The sequence below is a fragment of the Peromyscus leucopus genome, chromosome 18 (assembly GCF_004664715.2).
Source record: "Peromyscus leucopus breed LL Stock chromosome 18, UCI_PerLeu_2.1, whole genome shotgun sequence".
Lineage (NCBI taxonomy): Eukaryota > Metazoa > Chordata > Mammalia > Rodentia > Cricetidae > Peromyscus > Peromyscus leucopus.
In genome coordinates, this window is record NC_051078.1 from 44957225 (window position 1) to 44972141 (window position 14917).

The window sequence follows — 14917 nt, forward strand, 5'->3', positions numbered from 1 at the left end:
TATCCAGGCCCCTAACTCCTGCTGAGGATCTCTGGGTGGACCAGAAGCCACACAGGCAGCCAGAACTCCATCCCTCAACTCGGGTAGAGACCCTCTACTCCACCACAGGCCACTCCAGCCAGAAGACCAGGAAGAAAACAGAAACAAAGGGGAAAAAACCCATCCAACAAAGACAAACTCAGAAATTGGCTCCTAGACCTATAATTACCCCAAACCCAGATGCCTAGACACCAGTGTAAGAATGCAACCAACAACAACCAGGGCAATATGTCACCACCAGAGTCCAGCTACAGCATGCCCTGAATATTCCAACAGCGCTGAAGCACAAGAAAACAACCTTAAAACCAAGTCTATGAAGATGATCTCTAAAGACAAAATGAATAAACCCCTAAAGAAAGCCAAGAAAAAACAAAACAGTTGAAGGAAATGAATAAACCTATCCAAGACCTGAAAATGGAAATAGATGCAATAAAGAAAACACAAACTCAGGGAATCCTGAAATGGAGAATCTAGGTAAGTGAAAAGGAACCATAGACTACAGAACAAACATCACCAATGGAATACAAGAGATGGAAGAAAGAATGTCGGGCATTGAAGATACAATAAAAGAAATAGATACATCGATCAAAGAAAATGTCAAATCTAAAAAAAAAATCCCTAACACAAAACATCCAGGAAATCTGGGACACCTTGAAAAGACCAAACCTAAGAATAATATGAATAGAGGAAGGAGAAGACTACCAGCTCAGAGGCCCAGAAAATATTTTTTTTAACAAATTTATAGAAGAAAAATTTCCTAACCTAAAGAAGGACATGCCAACAAAGGTACAAGAATCTTACAAAACACCAATAGATTGGGTCAGAAAAGAAAATCCCCATACCACATACTAATCAAAACAATAAATACACAGAACCAAGAAGGAATATTAAGAGCTGCAAGGGGAAAAGGCTAAGTAACATATAAAAGCAGAACTATCAGAATAACACCTGACTTCTCAATGGAGACTCTAAAAGCCCTGGTCCTGGACAGTTGTCTTGCAGACTCTAAGAGACAATGGATGCCAGCCCAGATTTTACTATACCTAGTAAAACTTTCAATCATCATAGATAAAGAAAACAAGATATTTTATCAGTAAGTCAAATTTAAACAATATCTATCCACAAATCCAGCCCTACAGAAGGTGTATGAAGAAAAACTCCAACCCAAGGAGGTTAACTACATCCATGAAAACACAGGAAATAAATAATCTCACATCAATTAAACCAAACTAACCAAAAGAAGAAACACACACACACACACACACACACACACACACACACACACACACAAAACCACCACCACCACTATCAAACAAAAAACAAAACAAAACAAACAATGCCCCCCCAGATTAACAATCATTAGTCATTAATATCCCTCAATATCAATGGACTCAATTCCCCAATAAAAAGATACAGGTTAACAGAATGGATTAAAAAACAGGATCCATCCTTCTGCTACATCCAAAAAACACACCTCAACTTCAAAGACAGACATTACCTCTGATTAAAGGATTGGGAAAAAGATTTTTCAGGCAAATGGACCTAAGAAACAAGCTGATGTAGTTGTTATAACATCTAACAAAGTAGACTTCAAACCAAAATTAATCAAAAGAGACAGGGAAGGACACTTCATACTCATCAAAGGAAAGATCCACCAAGATGATCTTTCAATTCTTTGTTTTGATTTTTTGAGACAGGGTCTCTCTGTGTGACCACCCTGGCTGTCATTTAACTTACTCTGTAGACCAGGCTGACTTTGAACTCAGAGATCCACCTGCTTCTCCTTCCCAGGTGATTAAAGATGTGCACCACCACTGCCTGGCGATCTTTTAGTTCTTAACATCCAGGCACCAAACACAAGGGCACCCATGTTTGTAAAGGAATCGATACTAAAGCTTAAATCACACATCAACCTTCACACGTTGATAATGGGAGACTTCAATACCCCACTCTCACCGATGGACAGGTCATCCAGACAAAAACTAAACAGAGAAATAATGGAGCTAACAGATGTTATGAACTAAATGGAGCTAACAAATGTCTACAGAACATTTCACAAAAGAATATACCTTCTTCTCAGAACCTCACTGAACATTTCTCTAAATTGAACATATATTCAGTCATAAGGCAAGTCTCAAAAGATGTATTAAAATTGAAATAATCCCTTGCATCCTATGAGATCACCATAGATTAAAACTAGATTTCAGTAACAGCAGAAACAACAGAAAGCCTGTAAACTCTTAGAAACTGAACAACTCTCTATTGAATGGCTGCTGAGTCAAGGAGAAATAAAGAAATTAAAGGCTTCCTAGAATTCAGTGAAAATGAATGTACAACACACCCAAACTCATGAGGCTCAATAAAAGCAGTGCTAAGAGGAAAGTTCATAGCACTGAGTGTCTGCATAAAGAAATTGGAAAGATCTCATACTAGTAACCTAACAGCATACCTGAAAACTCTAGAACAAAAAGAAACAAGCTCACCAAAGAGGAGTAGATGGCACAAAATAATCAAACTGAGGTTTGATTGAAATAATCAATAAAATAGAAACAAAGAAAAATACGAAGAATCGGGCAGCGTTGGGGAGCATGCATAAACTTAAATCAACTCAGAAGGACAAAGTCCGCCAGTTCATGGCATGCACCCAGGCTAGCGAGAAAACTGCTATCTACTGCCTGACACAGAATGAGTGGAAACTAGACGAGGCTACAGACAGCTTCTTCCAAAACCCAGAGGCGTTCCACTGAGAGTCTATGAAGAGCACTGTGGACCAGAAGAAGCTGGAGCAGCTGTATGGAAGGTACAAAGACCCACAGGATGAAAACAAAATCGGAGTTGATGGGATTCAGCAGTTCTGTGATGATCTGAACCTGGACCCTGCCAGTATTAGTGTTTTGGTCGTAGCATGGAAGTTCAGGGCAGCCACTCAGTGTGAATTTAGCAAAAAGGAATTTGTGGATGGCATGATAGAGCTGGGGTGTGATAGCACAGAGAAACTGAAAGCTCTTCTTCCCAAGCTGGAGCAAGAGCTTAAGGACCCAGCCAAGTTTAAAGACTTTTACCACGGCAGAAGGGTTTGGGTTCTTCTCCATTTCCCAGTGTGAGTGCTTTACATCATTAAGATGAGTTGAATATAGATCTCACTTAATGTTCTTCCTCAGGGATAAGGATGTAGACTTATAAGCAGGACAAGACTAATCGTCTTAGCCTTACACTGCGGGTCCCATAGATTTAGAAATGGCTGTTGCGTATTGGAAGTTAGTATTGTCTGGAAGGTTTAAATTTTTAGATCTTTGGAACACATTTCTGTTGGAGCATCACAAAAGATCAATTCCAAGGGATACTTGGAACCTTCTCCTAGATTTTGGAAACATGATTGCAGATGGTTTGTCTAACTATGATGAAGAAGGAGCCTGGCCTGTCCTTATGGATGACTTTGTAGAATATGCAAGACCAGTGGTCATGGGTGGGAAACGTGGCCCTTTCTAAGTGAAAAATCAGATAGATGGAGGGTAAGACAAGATGGACCCTGAAAGGACAGCTGAGTTGATTGCTGTGTGCGTTTGTTGCTGACTTCAGAAGTCTTCCTCATCCATTCATGAAACAAATCCTTACTCCGCTTAAAGGCTGCAGTGGCTGATGTGTAGAAATGAAGAAGCTCCTCAGGATGCTAGGGATGTGTCATCAGAGTTATTGCTTTAGGAGACGCCTGCATGACTTGTCTTTACAGAAAGCAACATAGAATCTGTTGGCAGGGCTGAGAACATGCTGTTGAGTTCATGATGTCAAGGTGAGCACCAGCGGTTTCCAAAGCTGTGGAGTCACATTGTAATTATGCTTCAAAATATCATCTGTGTCTGCAGAGTGATGGATCTCTTACACAAGTCCAAGCTGTTAAAAACGTGCCCTGATGAAGATGGCCTTGTCAGAGAGCATACTGCTTTTAATCTTGGTATTCAAGATTGATAGTTTTGAATTCTCAGATCTCTAGATTTACTAGATCTTTTTATTTTCTCTAGAAGACATTGTTGCAATTTGCACAGGGATGGCACAGGATGTAATCCAACAGGTTCATTCCAAACTGTTTACAAGCTGGTGGGCCTGTTTTACTTCTAATAAGGTTATTATTAGGTCTGGATGCTGCCTCCTGAGAAGTTTCTTATTTTTTTAATATATTTTATTATATTTAAAAGGACATTTTTCCATGAGAAATACTTCTTTTTGAGTGATAAATTAGATTTACAAATCAAATGCACTGGTTCCCTTCACCTGTCTATAATGTCTTCAGTGCCCAGTGTCCAGCCCTTGGATAGCCATATGCATTTGGAAGCAAACACACACGTCATCTGAAAGAGTCTACACCCAAAGCCTCCGTGCTCCTCGTCCGCACCATGGGACTGCACCATGCCACTGTGCTGTGTCACCGCCCGCTTTTCTGGTGTTTATGTGCTCCAGAGCCACTCATGTGCACAGGCATGGAGGACCTGGATACTGTCTGCTCCTCTGGTGTCAAGCTTTGAACATCACTGTGCTGACCCTACCTCACACTTGCCAAGACTTGGTGTCACAAGCGTGCCTTGCTGCCCGGCCTTCAACGCGGCCATGGAGCAGATATGCTGGGCCCACTTCAGGACTCGGGACTGGTCAGATGCCTATGCACAGAAAGCATGTCCCAGATATGCTGTTGGGGCAGCCTCTGGTCACGGGACATGCTCCTGACTTAGGAAACAGCTCTGAGGCGTGTGTGCCCTGTAATGAGGTGGACTGCTGATGCTAAACAGGGATCTCACAGAGGAGGAGGAGGATTGGAACAGGAGTCCAGTCTCCACAAAGCCAACCCTCACTGTGTGAGATGACGTCATTAGTGACTTGTCAACACAGGTCTCTAAAGGGAAAACTGGAACATCTTTGAGGGTGGATATAACCAAACTGACCTAATGAAAACCTGGAGAAAAAAGCATCCTTCCAGGCTTTGTGGGTTCCTGACATGTAGTTAACCTTTGTTCAGAGAAATTTATAGATACAAATAACTAAATTCTGAAGGTCTGCAATACGCTCTTCTTTTTAAGATTTAAAATTCTTCAGGAAGACCAGTGATATGATCCAGCAGGTTAAGGCACCTGCTGCCAAGCCTGACAACCTGAGTTCAATCCCTGGGAATCACATGGTGGAAGAGAGAACTGACTCCCACATGTACCGTGACATGCATGTATTCCCCCTGCACACACATGTACTTACACAGTAAGTTAAGTAAATAAGTGTAACTTAAAATTTTAAACTCTATGGGATTGTCAATAGGCTATGAAGTACTAGTAATTGATAAAGGCTTTTCAAAGAATTGTGCTTCTTGTTCTATTATTTACACTTATTTAACCTGTGCATGTTACAGAAATGCTGAAAACTTCAGAAATAGTAAATAAAGTATTTTCCCTGGTTAAAAAAAAAGAAAAATATGAAAAATCAATTAAACAAAGAGTTGGTTCTTTGAGAAAATCAACAAGATAGACAAACCCTTAGTCAAACTAACTAAAAGACACACAGAGAGAAAATCCAAATTAACAAAATCAAAAATGAAAATAAGGACATAACAATGGACACTGAAGAAATCTAAACATTCATTAAGTCTTACTTTAAAAATCTGAAGTGCACAAAATTGGAAAAAGCTGAAGAAATGGATAATTTTCTCTATAGGTGCCACTTACCAAAGTTAAATCAAGACCAGAAAAACAATTCAAATGAACTATAGCACCTAGTAAAATATAAGCAGTCATTAAAAGTCTCCCAACAACAATAAAAAGCCCAAAGGCAGATGGTTTTAGAGCAGAATTCCACAAGATTTTCAAAGAAGAGCTAACACTAATCCTCCTAAAATTTCATAAAATGGAAACAGAAGGAACATTGACAAATTCATTTGATGAGGCCACTGTCACCTTGATACAAAACTACATAAAGACCCAACAAAGAAAGAGAATTTCCCTCATGAACATAGATGCAAAAATACTCAATAAAATACCCCCAAATTGAATCGAAGATCACATCAAGAAGATCGTCCACATGATCAATTGGGTTTCATCCCAGAGATGCAGGGATGGCTCAACATATGGAAACCAATAAATGTAATCCACCATATAAACAAACTGGAAGAAAAAAAAACCCACATGATCATCTCACTAGATTCTGAAAAAGCTTTTGACAAGATCCAATACCCCTTCATGATAAAAGTCTTGGAGAGACTGAGGATAAAAGGGACATACCTAAACATAATAAAAGCGATTTACAACAAGCCAACAGCCAACATCAAACTCAAAGCAATTCCAGCAAAATCAGGAACAAGACAAGGCTATCCACTCTCTATATATCTATTTAATATAGTAATTGAAGTTCTAGATGGAGGGATAAGACAATTGAAGAAGATCAGGGAGTATCACTATTTCAGATGACATGATAGTATACATATGTAACCCCAAAAATTCTACCAGGGAACTCCTACAGCTGATAAACACCTTTATTGAAATGGCTGGAGACAATATTAAATAAGAAAAAATACTGTAGCCCTACTATACACAAATGACAAATGGGCTGAGAAAGAAATCAGAGAAACAACATCCTTCACAATAGCTACAAATAATATAAAATATTTTGGGGTAACTCTAACCAAGCAAGTGAAAGACTTGTATGACAAAAACTTCAAGTCTGAAGAAAGAAATTGAAGAAGATATCAAGATGAAAAGATCTTCCATGCTCACGGATTGGTAGGATTAACATAGTAAAAATGGCCATCCTACCAAAAGCAATTTACAGATTCAATGCAGTCCCCATCAAAATTCCAACATAATTCTTTACAGACTTTGAAAGGATAATATTAAACTTCTTATGGGAAAACAAAAAACCCAGGATAGCTAAAAAAATCCATACAATACATCCTATCAATCAATACAACCTATACAATAAAAGAACTTCCCAAGTATCACCCACCATCCCTGATTTCAAGCTGTACTACAGAACTATGGTAAGAAAAACCATATTGTATTGGCATAAAAACAGACAGATCAACCAATGAAATAAAATTGAAGATTCAGACATAAATCCACATACCTATGGACAGCTAATTTTTTATGAAGAAACCAGAAATACACAATGGAATAAATAAAGCATCTTCAATAAATGGTGTTGATCTAACTGGCTGTCAGCATGTAAATAGATCCATATCTATCACCATGCACAACACTCAAGTCCAAGTGGATCAAAGACCTTAACATAAAACCAGATACATTGAACCAGATAGAAGAGAAAGTAGGGAAAAGCCTTGAATTCATTGGCATAGGAGACACTTTCCTGAATAGAACACTGATAACACAGACACTGGGATCAACAGTTAATAATGGGACCTCCTGAAACTGAGAATCTTCTGCATGGCAAAGAACACCATCAATAGGACAAAATGACAGCTTACAGATTGGGAAAAGATTTTCACCAACCCCACATCTGGCAGAAGGCTAATATCCAAAATATATAAAGAACTCAAGAAATTATGTAGCGGTAATGCCCGCATTACCGATACCCGTTCACCATGTCCGAGCGAAGGGCTGCGGATTAAAAAATAGAGACAAAAGACAGCGGGTCATCCGTACGATTGGATGTCGAATGCCGTTTATTGAAAGAGGGAAGAAACCTTAAATACGTACAGGCTTACAGCACAAATGGAGGAACCCCCGGATGGCAGAAGTTCGCTGTCAATGGTCCACATTCCAGACTCAATGTTCTACATTCTAGCATCTAAGTAGTTAACGCCCAAAATGCAGGATACACAACAAGGAACTTCCCTTAAGCATTCAGAAGGGTGGATACCGGTAGGGAATCTGAATAGGGAGGACATCTGATCAAGGTCAAGCAAGCAAGGCTGCAGCCACTCCCAGTCAGGGGCCGGGGGCCAGGGCCCATGGTGCCCACAGTTCCCCCCTTTTTATTAAATGAGCTTCTGACTTAGGTTGCATGGGACCAGCAGACCACCTTACCCGTCATAGAGACACTTGCCCAGGCCACACAAGTGCTCTGTCTTAGGTTGGTGGCAGCCCCCAAGCATTACCCGTCTCTGAATACTCATTATCATACAGACTCAACCATGTGAGCTGTAGAGTGACTGCTGCCAAAGATCTCAAAGTGGCACTGGGCTTGCAATCTGTGCGACACAGAAAAGACCAACAGAAGTCCGAACCCACCCATAGCCAGGAGGCTAAAGGCAATTGAACCATTCCCTTCTTAAACGAGCCTTACTGCAAATTGGATTCCTTGTAAGGTGGTATCCCATAAGCAAATGGAACTTGAGTTTTAATAATTTTACAACTTTCAAAGCCAATTATAATGTATAAAAGTGGAATTAAATTTGTCATGCCCAATAAGAAGAAAGATTAACTAACTGTGGTAGCTACTTTGCTGCCAAGGTCTCCATTGTGCTAGCTGTAGTAATCAAATATGAAATAGCAATCCCAGAAACAATAGCAGCAGTGGCCACCACTGCTATAACAGCAACAACGGCAACAGCGATGTCAGAGTCTCTTCTGGAGCGTGTGAGCATCATCTGTGTCTAGCTGCTACGGTCCACTGGCATGGACACGGCTCCAGGAACACGAACCACCAAGGCCCATTTTTCTTGATCCCAGCACTACTTAGGCTGGCAGGTCTGCAAGAGAACAACTGAGAAACAAAGAAAACAGAAAACAAAAACAGCAAACAAGGAGCAGAACTAATGGCCTCAATAATGGCTATATTCAGGCTCACAAATTTTGAGGTATCTTCAAAAAGGCTAGATGAATTTTAGGAGGCAAATAAATGTTGCACAGAGCCATTCCTGAAAAGTAGGTACTACACCAGCTTGAGGGGGGTTGCAAAATGTGAAAAAGGCTTAGCTGGTATGCTACTGTTTACAACTGAAGTTCATTGACCTTCAGAGTTATCCTTAATCTCCAAGGTGTGGTACATTCTCAATGTTTTTTGAAAAAAGTTACCATACATTACCTTCTGAGGAATCCAACCACATGGCTACAGTTCCTAGGCTAGAATAATGTTTGCCAAGGCTGGCCGTATTGGGCTCTCAATCCCCATTGGCATCAGAAGGGGAGAGTTTTTTACGAAGGCCCAATAGGTCTCTGCCATGTTGGAATTCAGCAGCAGCCACAGGGCGCACACAGCGTTCAGGAACCCACAGAGGAACTTCATTGTCCTGTGGAAAGACACAAACAGATCCCCGGGCCCACACCAACACCGGATCGGGTCCCCTCCAAGTGCCAGTAGAAAGATCTTTCCATTGCACCAGAGGATGATTTGCAACAGGAGCCCTCCAGTGCTTATCTGCAGCAGATACTCCAGCAGAATCCACCGATAAAAAATTTAAAATATATAAAACAAGGGAAAGAATAGAATGTGGAGAGGAGAGATGAGCCCCTTAACTCCCCCCTTTTTACTTTAGCAATAAGTTTTTAAGGTACTATGGCAGCGTTCTACTATAGCCTGCCCTTGAGGATTATAAGGAATACCAGTCTTATTAACAATAGAAAAATCTTGGCAGAATTTTGAAAATCCCGTACTACTGTAGGCAGGACCATTATCAGTCTTTATGTATTTTGGCACTCCCATGTAAGTAAAAGCATGAAGACAATGATTTTTTACACAAATACAATAAGGGAGAATTAAGATCTATATACTGTACGTGAGCCTGTTTCAGGGCCTCTTGTACACGTTGTAGGGCTACACGTCCTTTAGCTGTTAATTTATGGGGAGATGAAGGGTCAGGGTCGCCCTTTAAGACATCATACAAGGGGCGAAGCTGACCTGTTGGAATTTTTAAAGTGGGCCGAAGCCATTGAATATCTCCCAGAAAGGTTTGGAAATCATTAAGTGTGCGTAGCTGATCCATACGCAGAGTAATCTTTTGTGGGCGTATGCCCGTGCGTAACAATTCATGACCTAAATAATGATAGGGAAAAGATACCTGTACCTTTTCTGGGGCTATTTGTAAGTTAGCCAAGCTAAGAACCTCTTGTAAATAAGAAAAGGCATCAAAAACAAGTTTTTTATCTTTAGCAGCCATTAATATATCATCCATATAGTGAATTATATAAACACCTGGAAAAGCTTTTCGAACTGGAGCTAGGGCCAAAGACACATAAATTTGACATATAGTAGGGCTATTAGCCATTCCTTGAGGCAATACCACCCACTGAAATCTCTGATAAGGTTCCTTAAGATTTTCTGAAGGAACACTGAAAGCAAAGCGAGGACTGTCCTCAGGATGTAAAGGTATGGTGAAGAAACAATCCCTCAAGTCAACCACAATTAAGTGCCAATGCTTAGGAATTGCCACAGGGGCAGGCAAGCCAGGCTGTGTTGCTCCCATGAGAAGCAAGGTTTTATTTACAGCTCTAAGATCCTGTAACAGCCTCCATTTTCCTGATTTCTTTTTAATGACAAATATAGGTGAGTTCCAAGGTGAAGTGGAAGGAATGATATGTCCAGCATCTAACTGCTCCTTAACCAATGCATACGCAGCCTCCAATTTTTCCTTAGCAAGGGGCTACTGCTCCACCCATACAGGGTCATCACTTTTCCAAGTGATTTTTATCGGTTGTATTACTGAAGGCTGCTGTGCAGTGACCTCTATGGAAAAGACCCTAATCCTCTAGTATCGCCAGGACCCCTAGTGACACAGTTTTTGTCTGCCGCAGGGAGCGGGTCTCCTTGTAACATTTTCCCTAAGCCTTTGTCCAGGCAGTAGCCCTGACTCTTTAGCATCTGTTGTACAGGCTGTGTAGTAAGTACAGCTCCCATGTCATCCAACACATCCCGTCCCCACAAGTTCACTGGAATGTCAGGTAGCACAAATGGTTGAAAAGTTCCTGTATGACCTTCTTCATCCTTCCAATTTAAAAGTAGCTTGTTCTGCAATGGCGTCTGAGCTGTGCCAATACCTTTTGGTTAGAGGTAGAACTTTTAAGGGGCCAATTGGGATCTTAGGATTCTTGTGAAATTATAGATATATCCAGCACCAGAATCCAATAATCTTTTAATCCCACATAATTTTATTTTTAATTTAGGCTGTTTATCATTGATAACTGTTTGTCAAAACACCTTTTTTCCTGTACTTTCAAAGCCTCCAGTTCTATATATCGGCACCATTTTGAATTTAAAATATGAAAGCAATAATAATTGAGCAATTCTATCATCAGCTTTTGTTTCCATGGTCCTTTTTTACATATGCCAATTATAAAAGCATTAAATACAATCTCTATAGGATTTGAAAAGGTAAACTTTAGGTAATACTCTTGAGTATTTTATAAAATCTTAAAAAGAGGATCCTTTTTTATAGATTTCAAGTAACACATTAACACAAATAGCCAATTATTAACAATGTGGACCAAACAATTTACCTGTATTTTATTTACTGGAAAATTAATTTTGTAACCTCTTTATCAGGAAGAAATTATTATTTATGGGTTTATCTTAGCAACATTATTTAATAGGCTAACAACCCAAACCATTTCAGGTGTTATATTTTTATAGAACTAAACCAAGAATTTCTAGAAAGCAACTTAAATTGTAGAGCCAAATTTTTAGTAATGATCAACAGACAAGACCATACCTAATATATAGTTTAAAATTATGAATTTTGTTCCTTTAGTTTATTTACCATGAAAATCCAAACATTCATCCAAACATTTATCAAGACAATCAAAAGAACAGACCATCCTTTATTCAAACAGCATTGACTTAGCATTCAATGTCCTGACCGAAACCATTTTTCACCAGAAGTTAGGCCCGGTTTAAACTTTTAGTGCTAGTCCCTTCCCAGCCTCTGCTCGCTGAAGCTACAGCTTAGCTTTGCTCTGCCCACTGCTCGGGCTCTATTGTCAGCACCTGCCTGGGCTGCACTCCATCACGGCTCTGTCTCCTACTGGTGTGTACCTGTCCACCCGCTGCTTCGGGCTATCTCGTGCACGCCTTTGCCTTTGTCCGCCACAGCCGCTGGGTGCGCCCCGCACACACAAACTCACATTTAAACTTCCTACTCCTATGAAGGGACTACCTAATAACGAGTTATTCCCAGCATAAGGGAAAAACAGAAAAACATTTCCCACGAAGGGATCCTAAATATTGAATTATTCCCACTCTGAGGGAAAAATAAAAAAAAAACATTTGAAACAAAATTAAGCAAACAGATAGCAAAACTTCTAACCTCTGGGCTCGCTTGCTGTTCAGCCAGCAGCAATGAGGCCTACCTGCCGATTCTTTGTAATTCAGATGTTGCCGCTCTGCACTTGCAGGCAGAAAGAGCTCAGAGTTTCAGCTATCCTGAAAACTCTACAACTGGAAAAAGTCTTTACATTTTTCATTACCACTGGGAAGAGGCTTCTCTCTTTCCTTTATCCTTCCTCTACAGGGCCCCAATCTTTAGGCCTAGTTTCAAAAATTTTTCCCCTTTTTACCGGGAAAATTCTTTTTTTCTTGATTAAAATTTTTTCTCCCATTTTTAACGGGAAATTTCCTTTCCTTCCCTCTTTTTTATTGGGAAGATTTCCTTTTTTATTTAAAATCTTTAGCTGTCTTGCCCTTACTTAACTTTGGTACCTTCCTGCTTCAACAGTCCAATTAACTGACTGTGAGCTAGCTGTACCCATTTCAATCCACTCTTACCTGTAAAATGCCAGCCGGCCTTCCAAGAGTGTCCGTCAGCTGGTCCTTCTTACTCAGATCTCGGTGGGACCTCCATTTGTAGCGGTAACACCCGCATTACCGATACCCGTTCACCATGTCCGAGCGAAGGGCTGCGGATTAAAAAATAGAGACAAAAGACAGCGGGTCATCCGTACGATTGGATGTCGAATGCGTTTATTGAAAGAGGGAAGAAACCTTAAATACGTACAGGCTTACAGCACAAATGGAGGAACCCCCGGATGGCAGAAGTTCGCTGTCAATGGTCCACATTCCAGACTCAATGTTCTACATTCTAGCATCTAAGTAGTTAACGCCCAAAATGCAGGATACACAACAAGGAACTTCCCTTAAGCATTCAGAAGGGTGGATACCGGCAGGGAATCTGAATAGGGAGGAGGACACAAGGAACTTCCCTTAAGCATTCAGAAGGGTGGATACCGGTAGGGAATCTGAATAGGGAGGACATCTGATCAAGGTCAAGCAAGCAAGGCTGCAGCCACTCCCAGTCAGGGGCCGGGGGCCAGGGCCCATGGCGCCCACAAAATTAGACATCAAAACACCAAATAATCCATTTAAAAATGGGGTACAGATCTAAACAAAATTCTCTACAAAGGAATCTCAAATGGCCAAGAAACACATAAAGAAATGTTCAACATCCTTAGCCATGAGGGAAATGCAAATCAAAACTACTTTGAGATTCCATCTTACACCAGTCCAACTTGTGACTCATGCCAGGAGAAGGAGCCCATGTCAGAAAATGCCTGGCTGGTCAGGAACCAGAGGCAGGACAACCCAGACACCCAGGATAGAACCAAACAGGACCGGAAAAAAATACAATGAAATTATTCCTAATGCTATTCTGCTATGCTCATAGATCGGTGCCTAGCTCAATTGTTATCAGAAAGGATTCATCCAGTAAATGACGGGAGCAGATGCAGAGACCCACAGCCAAACACTGGGTGGAATCAGGGGAACCCCAAAGATGAGGGGAGGAAAGATTGTAGGAACCAGAGGGGTCAAAGACACCAGGAGAACACAGCCCACAGAATCAACTAAGTAGGGCTCATAGGGGCTCACAGAGACTGAATTGACAGACACGGAATGCTGCATGGGTCTGAGCCAGGTCTTCTACATAGACCTTATGGTTGTTAGCTTGATGTTCTTGTGGGAGTGGGGGGTGTCTCTGACTCTTTTGCCTGCCCTGGGGACTCTTCCTCCCACTAGGTTGCCTCTCCCAGTCTTAATAGGAGGGTTTGTGCCTGTAGTGCCTTTTCAAAGTTAGTGATGTGGGAGGGCCCAGCTCACTGTGGGCAGTGCCACCCCTGGCAGGTACTTCTGGGTACAAGAAAGCAGACTCAGAAAGCTCTGAGGAGAAAGCCAGTAAGCAGCATTCGTCCATGGTCTCTGCCTTAGCTTCTGCCTCCAGGTTCCTGCCCTGACTTCCCTCAGCGATAGGCTGTTACCGGGTAGTGTCGGATGAAATGAACTTCTTCCCAGTTGCTTTTGGTCCTGGTGTTCATCACAGCATAGAACTATTGCTGTCTAGCGGCCCAGCCTCTAGGCAGCTCAGGGCTCGGAGGCAATCTGCAGCCGGCGAAGCTAAGACTTTTCCCATCTGAGGGGGTTAGGAAAAAGACACTCACACATTCTCTTGATCATTTCCTTCCATATTCATCAGCCTCTTCTGATGGACTGACTGGGCTGGACTCGGCTGCCTTGGGTTTGGCTGGCTTCTGCTTGCACGAACAGTCATACAAAGGCATATTTATAGATTGTTACATAAGGTATTTCCTCATACCAAGGTCCCCATCCTTAATTTACATGGCTTGCTGAGGGGAGCATCACAGGCCTCCATGGCTCTAGCCCTTCATTATGCATTGTGTGCAATGCACAATAATACAAGAGCCCCTGGTGTACCTGAGCTGTCCTGTGACCAAGGTCATGGGATGGCCACAAGGCCCCCTCAGTGAAACATCATTGCTTTCCACAAGGATTCTTTAAGGTCAAGAAAAGCATCTGTTCCTTCTAATCTCTGTCCCACACAGTGATTTTGCTAAATTCCTACAGAGAACAAGTAACATGTTTTTCATCTCCCTTACATGATTACAAACAAATCCACCCCAATATTCCATATACATTTACGTCTAAGTAACTTACTGCAGTTTAACAG

General features: G+C 41.3%; 1 pseudogene; it reads left to right on the forward strand.

The window, feature by feature from the left end:
- Positions 1-2614: 2614 nt before the first annotated feature.
- On the forward strand, positions 2615-5377 carry LOC114703019 (annotated as a pseudogene).
- The last annotated feature ends 9540 nt before the right edge of the window (positions 5378-14917 follow it).